This window comes from Giraffa tippelskirchi, chromosome 9 (assembly GCF_054371585.1).
Source record: "Giraffa tippelskirchi isolate mGirTip1 chromosome 9, T2T-mGirTip1v1.2.pri, whole genome shotgun sequence".
In the NCBI taxonomy this organism is placed as follows: Eukaryota; Metazoa; Chordata; class Mammalia; order Artiodactyla; family Giraffidae; genus Giraffa; species Giraffa tippelskirchi.
In genome coordinates this window covers 7,844,871-7,854,628 of record NC_137283.1, presented here as the reverse complement: position 1 = coordinate 7,854,628, position 9,758 = coordinate 7,844,871, and positions in this window count along the sequence as shown.

Below are 9,758 nucleotides of genomic sequence, written 5' to 3'. Positions count from 1 at the left end.
TTGTGTGCATGTCACTCAGTCGCGTCCAGCTCTTTGCTATCTTATGGACTGTAGCCGCCAGGCTCCGCTGTCCACAGGGTTCTCCAAGCAAGAATACTGGAATGGGTTGCCATTCCCTTCTCCAGGGGAACTTGCCGACCCTGGGATCGAACCCCATCTCTTGCATCTCCTGCATGGGCAGGTGGGTTCTTGACTATAGAGCCACCTAGGAAGCCATATTTTAGTGAGAGCCTAGTAAATACAAAGCTCCAAATTGTTCTCATTCTAGTAGAGGATTCGACTTCCTGAATTCCATCCCCTTGAGGACCCTTTAGGGTTATGGGGCCCAACCAGTTTATCTACCTTAATTTACTCATGGAGCGGTTTACCCTCAGGAGGCATGGAGTTTACCAGTTTTGTAGTATTTCGGGGGGAAATGCTAGTGTTACCTCCAGGGTGTGAGAACTGAGGAATCTGGATGAAATGGCCAGTCCAAAACTGAAACAACACTACTCTGAGAAGTAGGACCCCAGCTTCCTGTTCATCCTGGCTAAACATGCCAGAAATGGAAGTGAATTACAGCTGAATAGAAATAAGCCTGAAGCCACAGAAGTGCCAACACTTTCACCAAATTCTCCCCAAGTGATGGAGAGTTTGTGCTCGAAACCATTACAGCAGCCAGCAGTCCTGAGCACCTACCCAAGCAGGTGTTGGGGACACTGCTCCTTTCCTGCCATCAGGGAGGCAGAGGTTTACTGCCCAGGGTCCCACCCAGAATCACACAGGACCCCGCCCAGGTCAGGCTGCTTCCACCAACCAGTCTTCAACCTCCGCTCAGAGGTGCTGGTGGTTTGTAAATCCAGGACTTTTGGGGTGAAATCAACAGCCACTGTGGGAGGGCCCCTGACCCCAGGAGACCCCAGTGAACCCCCAACTTGAAATGAAAAGTTGGAGGAGAAGCGTGTCCTCTGGGAAGGGCAGCTGTGAGCAGGACTCAGGGGTTAGCCAAGGACGCGCGCCCCCCCCCCCGCCAAGTCGTGGAAAATGACCCAAGAGCATGACAACAAAGGACCCTAGTCCAAAGTGTCCGACCCAATTTCCACAAGCCTCTCATCTACCAAGCAGTTCCACAGCATGCCAGATGTGTCCCTTCTCCCTGCTGGGCTCCCCAAACCTCACATGGCTGCACCTCTCCTACCCAAACCCTCTTGGGACCTCTGCTGCCAGCGGGGCTCTCTCACTGCCACCTTTCACACCCCTGGGCTCCCCACATGTGGCCTTTGTCTAAACACTTCACTGCTGGGATTTCTCTGGTGGTCGGGTGGTTAAGAATCCTGGCTTTCCGTGCACAACTGCTGAGCCCATGCTCTAGAGCCTGCAAGCCATACCTAGGGATCCAGAGTGCCTAGAGCCAGTGGTCTGCAATAAGAGAAGCCACCACAGTGAGAAGCCTGCACACCACAACAAACAGCTGTCCGCTCTCGCTGCAACTAGAGAAAGCCTGTGTGCAGCAGTGAAGACTCAGCACAGCCGAAAACAAAAAGAAAAGAAAACAAAAGAATTGTGAGGAATAATATAATTCAGAAGGAAATAAAGAACATGTTAAAAAAAAAAAAAAGAATCCGGGCTTTCACTGCAGAGGTCATGGGTTCAATCCCTGGTGGGAGAACTAAGATCCTGCATGCCACACAGTGACCAAAAAAATGATAAATAAACACTTCACTGCCCAAATGGCCCCGCCACTGCCTCCCTGCTACACACACACACAGACACACACAGGTGAAGAGGGGTCTCCCTTGGCCATGTAGACACAGCGGGAAGGGGTGGAGGAGACAAAATGGCTGATAGCAAGTCTTAACCTCATCTCCTCTCAGGAAAACCCCCAAGTCACAACTAACTGCTGAACAATCACAGACAAAAAAAGACTGGAACCTACCAAAAAAGATCCCCTAACTCCAAACGCAAAGCCACAGTGAGACAGTAGAGGGGGTGCTTTCACAATACAATCAAATCCCATACCCACCGGATGGGTGGCCTGCAAGCTGGAAAAGAATTCTGTCGCTGAGGTTCTCCCACAGGAGTGAGAGTTCTGAGCCCTATGTCACGCTCCAGGGACCTGGGGGTCCGGCATCGGGAGGAGGAACCCTGAGAGCATCTGACTTTGAAGGCCAGTGCGGCTTGGGTGCCACACAGGGCTAGGGGAAGCAGGTTGAGAGACTTCATTGGTTTTTTGTGGAGTTTTTTGGTTTTGCTTTTACCGGGGTTTTTTGGTTTGTTTTTTGCCACACTGCCTGGCTTGTGAGATTTTAGTTCCCCGACGACCAGGGCAACGAAGGGACTGAACCCACAACCCCTACAGTGTAAGCAAGAAGCCCTAATGACTGGACCGCGAGGGAAGTCCCCAGAGACTCCACACTTGGAGGGCATAAGAGGTGTCTTGTGCGCTGGGACTCAGGGAAAAAGCAGTGGCTCCACAGGAGCCTGGGCCGCGCCTACCTCAGGTCTTGGAGGGTATCCTGGGCAGGCGCAAGCAGACACCAGTGGAGAGCCACAGGGAAGGCTCCTCAGCGTGAGCTCTCCGCAGGCCGCCGTTTTGGCGCTGCGACCTGGCGGGCACCCACAGCCCTTACTTAAGCTCCGGTGCGGGACCCCTCAGGCCCGACAACCAACAGGACGGGAACGCCGCTCCTTCCATCAGCAGACAGCCTGCCTGAAGTCCTGACCCCGCAGCCCTCTCTGAACAAACATGTCTGAGGTCCCGGCCCGGCCCACCAGGGGGCTGAGACCAGCCCCGCCCACCAGGAAGTCTGCGGGAGCCCCGGGGCCACGCCCATCCACCCCGGGTAGTCCCCAGAGCCAGAGGCGCTGCCATCCTGCAACCTGCCCAACAAGGACCACAACACAGGAAGTGAAGCAGAACACCACACAGAAATATGTTCCTGACAAAGGCACAGGATCAAACCCCAGAATGCAGTGGACCCGTCAGGACACTCTTTCTGAAGCAAGAGTGTCCCTTACCTGCCTCATGTCACTGTCCTTCCTAAGCAGCTCTCACCCCAGGGTGCCCAGGCCACCCCATGAGGATGGACCGATGGTCACCCTTACACTTGGGATGCAGGCTCCATCCCATTTCCCGAGGGTCTGAGACACATCCCCGTGTGTTGGCCTCAGTGGCAGAGCCTGGTTCCCCTCACTCACTAATACCAGCTTTTACAGCATGGGTGCTTGGAGAAGGTGTGAGGGTGAGGGTGGGTCGCACAGAGCTTGGGAGGGAGGTGCTGCTCACGTCTGTCAGCACCTGTTCTGAGTGTCCAGGTTTGTCTGTGAAGCCCACTCTCTGAGGAAGGCCCTTCCGACCTCTCCTGACGGGTGGGTGTGGACACTTTCCAGTAGCCCGCTGTGTGTTTACAAGGATGCAGCCCCTGGACACCGATGGAGAGTCCACCTCACCCACGGAGCCTCCTTTGTTCTGAGAACACAGCCCTGGGGGCCCTGGGATTTCATTCAAGCCTATAGTTTCTCAGCCACCAACCTGCTGCCTCACAGGAATGAGCCACAAGGAGATGCAGACTCTTCTCCTGGGACCAAGTTGGAGCTTCATCCTTCAACATCCACAGCTTCTAGAGGGCTCATTTCTACCGTAGCATGACAGGCTTCCCCACAACTGGGGCAACCCCTTGGCCTGGGCCTTACTTGGCATGACTGGGCTGGGGCCACTTTAGGATTCAAGCAGAGAAACATGAGTCTCCTCAGCACTGTCTCATGGGTGCTTTACCTTCTCTCCATCCTGCCAACCGCATATCTGACCAGCAGGTGAAAGCATTCAGATCACTCTTTTGAACACCAATAGAGGCTTCCAGGGACTTGCCTGGTGACTCAGAGGTAAACCATCTGCCTGCCAATGCAGGAGATGTGTGTTCCATCCCTGGGTTGGGAAGATCCCCTGGAGGAGGAAATGGAAAACACACTCCAGTATTCTTGCCTGGAGAACCCCAGGGACAGAGGAACCTGGTGGGCTACAGTCCAGGGGGTCTCAAAGAGTCAGACACAACTGAACAAGAAGCTTCCAAGAGCCCTGCTATTTCTGCTCACCAGTTCTCCAGTGGGGCCTCAGCCAATCCAGCCAAACAAATGCAGTGTTGTTATCAGAAGGGCCTTTCCTAGAGTTCTAGACTTCATAGACAAACCTGGACACTCAGACCATGGGTGCAAGTATGAGTGGCATCAACATCCTTTGCTCTCTCAGAGATGGACCGAATGCAGTAGGCAGCCATGAACTGAAGCTGAGCAGCACAGGTACAGAAGAGATACCTATTTATTGATTGAAGTCATTCCTTTCCAACTCTGAGGCCCATCCCACAGGGTGATGAGAAACTCAGTCTCAGTCGTTACTGACTTCCCACACTAACACCCAAGGCATTGGCAGGTCCTGGGTTACCATTCCATGCTGTCCAGCCTCATGGTCCATTCAAATACGGAAGCTCCGCCTCATCTAGAGCATGACACCCTCTGGGCCCACTGTGGCCCTTCTAAAAATGCTGTCCGAAAACCTATCCCCTCGGGAATGTTGCTGCTTCATTTAACTCCCAGCCCCAGAGACTCCAGCCTCTGCTCCCCACCCAGCAAACAACCCCTGGGTCAGAAACATGCAAATCATTTAAGCTACCTTGTTGGCACTGAGACGAAGAAGGAAACGGGAGAATTCCCACAAATTTACACTTAAACCTATCATTTCCAGTTCAATTTCACTCTTTCCTGGAATATAAATTCCTTGAGGGCACAGCTGTATTCCCAGCACCTAGAATAGTCAATAGCCTCTTGATATTTATTTTTTAATTATTGAGGAGAAAAAAACTGAATAGGTGAAAGGATAGATGGATGTAAGAAATGAGAGCAAATGCCCTATAAAACAAAGATGCCAGACTTCCCTGATGGTCGTGTGGCTGAGACTCTGAGCTCCTCCAATGCAGGGGACCCAGGTTCCATCCCTGGTCAGGGAACTAGATCCCGCAACAAAGAATGAAGATCCTGAGTGCCGCAACTAAGACCCAGTGCCGTCAAATGAAGAAATTTAAAAGTAAAAATACTCCAAGGAACAGGAGAAACTCTAGAAAGCCTTTAACTTTTCGGGGTTTTTTAAATTAATTTTTATTGAAGTATATAGTTGCTTTACAATGTTGTACTGGTTTCTACTGTATGACCCAGTAAACCCACTCCTGGGCATATACCTAGAGAAAACCATAATTCAAAGAGATACGTGCACCCCAATGTTCAGAGCAGCACTATTTACAATAGCCAGGACATGGTAGCAACCTAAACAGCCATCAACAGAGGAATGGATAAAAATGCAGCACATATATAAAATGAAATATGACCCCTTCCGTTTTTGTGGGTTGTTTGGGGTTTTTTTTTTTTTGCCTTTATCTTTTCATCTCAGTGAGATCCCAGCCCCATCACCAGCCAGCCCCAGAAATTCAATCCTTCTGTGTCCTGTTGTCTCCTGTCCTGCAAAATAAAATGAAATTAGTGGCCACCTCAATATTGACTGCTCAACTAGAATAAGTCGATGGATTTGAGATGCTTAGAAGAGGACCTGGAACGTGGCGAGCACTCAGTAGATACGAGCTCTTTCTAGCAGTAGTGACAGCACACGAGAAGAGGCTGTCATCAGCTGTTCAGATCACAGGCGGCTGCTGAAAGAGCCCCAGCTCAGCTACTTGGCAGCCGTGTCACCACAGACAAGTTGCCCAACTTCTCCAAGTTGACTTCTCTGTGTAGAGTGAGTATGAATAAAAATACAATTTCATGGGGTTCTTCTGCAACAAATGAATTCGTAAAGACTCAGTACGGTCCTTAGAACCAGTAAGCACATAGCTGATGCCAAGCAAGTTGATATATGAAATAAGAGGAGGCAACCATGACATCAATGGAACACAGCAGCAGTGGACTAGAGACAGAAAGGTGAATTACTAAAGAGTGCATCAGAAAGAAGAGATGAGATTTGAAATCACGGGACAAAATGCCCCAAACTGGAGACACAGGTGAAGACACAGCATGACAGGTTACTGGGAGAAGAAGCCACTGGAGCCAAAATCTGGGAGGAAAACAAACAAGCACAAAACAGCTTTATTCGTCATCATCAAAAACCAGAAGCAACAAAGCTGACAATCCAAAGACCATAATGTAAGAATAACACTACATTAACACTAAGTCCAAACACTGTTAACAAACGTATATACAAAAAAAACAAAAACAAAATCTGGGTGGGGATGGGACGGAATAATAGTAGTATTGTTCCAAATAACTAGAAAAAAGAAAACATAATCCAAGCAATGAAAGATAGGAAAAGGAACAGAAAAGACAAAATACTTACTCCAAACACACAAAATGTCAGAAGATCACATAACTATATTAATAACTTTAACCAAGTCGTAAATTAGTTTAAATTTTCCTCTTGGATTACAAAAACAAACAAACAAAAAAAAAACCACATAATACATCCAGAAAGAAAAAACCAGTGGTATTAATAGTAAAATATATTAAAAAGTGAAAATGGAAGACGGTCATTACATATGAATCACATGGCTTAAAAATGTGTAGAGACTAAAACAGTTATAAATACAGGAAAACTTAAAAAAAGAAACACAAAGGTAATTGACTTGACCTGTTTACCTGCTTCACTTGGTGTCATTAGTTAAAAAGGACATAAGCAACTTTTAAGCAAAAAGGAAGGCTTTCAGAAGCCACAGAGCTGACACAAGCCAGGGTCCCTTGTGGGCAGAGTGCTAAGGCAGACAACTTGGATGTGACCCAGATGAATAATTAACTACAAAGGCAAGATCAGTGGATGGGGACCCTCATTAGCAGCGGCCAGGAGCTCTCTGGGGCACTGGCTCCAGGCAAGTTCATGTCTGCGCACAGGCAGTGCTCAGGCCAAGCCCACCCGCCCTGCAGTCATAAACAGCCCCAGCGCAGAGCTGCTGTCATTCAGCTGCAGGTGAACCCCAGTTCCAGGGAGGGTCCACTAGACCCTCATGGTCCTCCCACCCCACACATCTAGGTTCCCAAGCCCCTCAGTGAGAACTCCGTAGTCTCCAACCTAGATGCCAGGTAAGTGAAAACCAACCAACAAAGATTTTAAATGTATTAGGGATTCAGACTCTCAACTCATTCCTGGAGCTAGTTTGTTCAACTCCAACATACTTGAGAGACATACAAAATCAACACATCCTCTGACAAATTGTGTATTCTGAGCTACACGGTAATACAGCTGCATCTGATCTTGAAACGGGAGAAGCAGGAAGAAAAGAAGAAAATACAAATGTTTTAAAAGATGAACACATTTCACCATCCCCTTTTCCCTGACCAATTGACCGTGGTAATCTTGCCAAACAATTCCAAAAATTAACCCCCAAAATGACACCTGAGGAAGAGATTGTGCTATGCTTAGTCGCTCAGTAGTGTCTGACTCTTTCCGACCCCATGGACTGTAGCCCACCAGGTTCCTGTCCATGGGGATTCTCCAGGCAAGAATACTGGAGTGGGCTGCCATGCCCTCCTCCAGGGGATCTTCCCAACCCCGGGATCGAAGCCAGGTCTCTCGCATTGCGGGAGGATTCTTTACCAGCTAAGCTACCAGGGAAGCCCAAAGAAGAGATTACTCATCTGAAAGATCTGGGTTCAATCATAAGGGACGAAAACCATGATCATCTACAAGGCTGACAGCCGTAAGAAAACACTTAAACACTGTCGTCTTTTTTATAAGTTTCATGCAGTTAGTTCAAGTGGGTTATTTTTTAATTTCCCAACCCACTGTTCAATGAAGAAATTAAGAGAAATATAAAAGCTGAAGGATAAATATTTTAAATAAGAATTCATACTACAAGGAAGTAAAAATCTTTCAACTTTTATTTCTAGGATACATTTCATCTGGACCCTTTTCTTTACAATTTTCCCCCTAAGAGAAATGAATACAATAAAAAATATAATCCAACTACCAGCAATGTTTGTAACCAGAAAAGAATCTAAAGTCTCTGGCGTGATAATATAGGATTTTTTTTTTAAAAAATATAAACTTCATACCAGAAATAAAGCCTGAATATTCTCTTTTTCTTTAAAAATATAATTTTTCCTTCTTTGCCTTTCCATGTAAATCTTATAATCAACCATTTAGTTCTAAAGTCTATTTTTAAACTTGTAATTAAAATACAGTTTTTCTCCTACTTTGTATCCTGTTCTGTACTGTGAAGCAACTAATAATTGCAGAAGTGTCAAAAAAAGAGAGATGGCACTAGGTGCTAGCCAGATTCTTCTAAGATATTCTGATAAAAAAAAAAAAGCTCCCCATTAACAAACTGAAACCTACTTAACAAAGTGCATTTTGCCATGTTTATGAAACTAGAAATTGTATACAATGCACTTTTGCAAACTGTAATGCTCTAATGGAAAACATTTTTTAAATCTGACTAGAAAGGTTGCTGACTGGCATAGAAAATCAGTGACAGAGAGGCTCTGTGAAATCGTCTCTTTTTCTCTAATTAATTAGATTTGGGGAGAGGGAGACTAGAAATTGCAAAGAAGTCGGGTACACAGATCTCACAAGACTGGCTGGCTTGCAATGGCATATAACTATTATTCTCAGATGAGAATAAAGATGGAGGGGCACAGGAGTACACCACTGCTTGACACCGGACTCAGAAATCAAGCCATCTGTCTCAAACTAAGAGTAAGAAATAAGTTACTTTTTTCCCCCACTTCAGACCAGCTTTTCAGATCATTACTTACAGTCCATTTTAAAATAGCATTCCAAAGCCCAACATAAAGAAATAAAACAGGAATAGTGTGCTTTAGGAAATCAAATAGCCTAACTATAAACATAGGTACAACATACCTGAACCAGAGTGACACTCTCCTTCCTCTAAATAAAAAGCATTATCCGTAACTTTGTAAGGTATTTTCTGGAACACATGAAAGCAAAGGACAAAAAAGTTTGGCAACAAAAATAATTCCAGTGAGGGCTTCCTTCTTGTTAGGATGCAAAACAGATGAAAGAAAAACTTTCCAACTAGACAGCCCCATGAAGACACATCCAGCAACGAAGGACTGTGAAAACTTGGTCATCTGTGGACACAGGTGACCTAAAGAAAGCATCCCACGTCCTCTAAAGGATGAGGGAACAGACAAGAGGGAACAGCCTTGGGTTTGCTAACAGGGCTGAGTGAGCCAGGGAGGCTGCGGAGGCTGCCACAAGGGTTTACGGAGGCTCCTTTCCTAAAGTTTCTGAACCGTCTTCCTGTGGCTGAGAACAAGCCTAGCCTAGCACAGGAAAGGAGCTAAACGGCCTTCCAACTTCTCTTTTGGCCCTCTGACACACTTACTCTTTTCTAATAGTGCCTTCTTTCCCCAAGAGAATATTCAGGCCAATTTTGTTTTTGTTTTTTTTCCAGATTAGTGAGAATTATAAACTAGCAATTTGGGATACCCCTAATCTCACTGAGTATCTTCTGTTGGTGATGGTACCTTGAATAATAATGAGGAGGAACTTCAGTGCCATTTACACAAGAGTCAAACAAGTCCATGTCATATTGTGATGATTCCATATTAATAGAAGTCAGCTATGATACGTAAAAAACTATTTTTGCCAAGGTTTCAACTACTGAACTTTAAAGCAATTTCAGTATTGCATGTAAAAGTCATTTATACTGAAGTAACATGCCTTCATGTTTTCTACATACAACAACAAAGTAAGATTTTTTAAAATATACATATATTTTAAACCA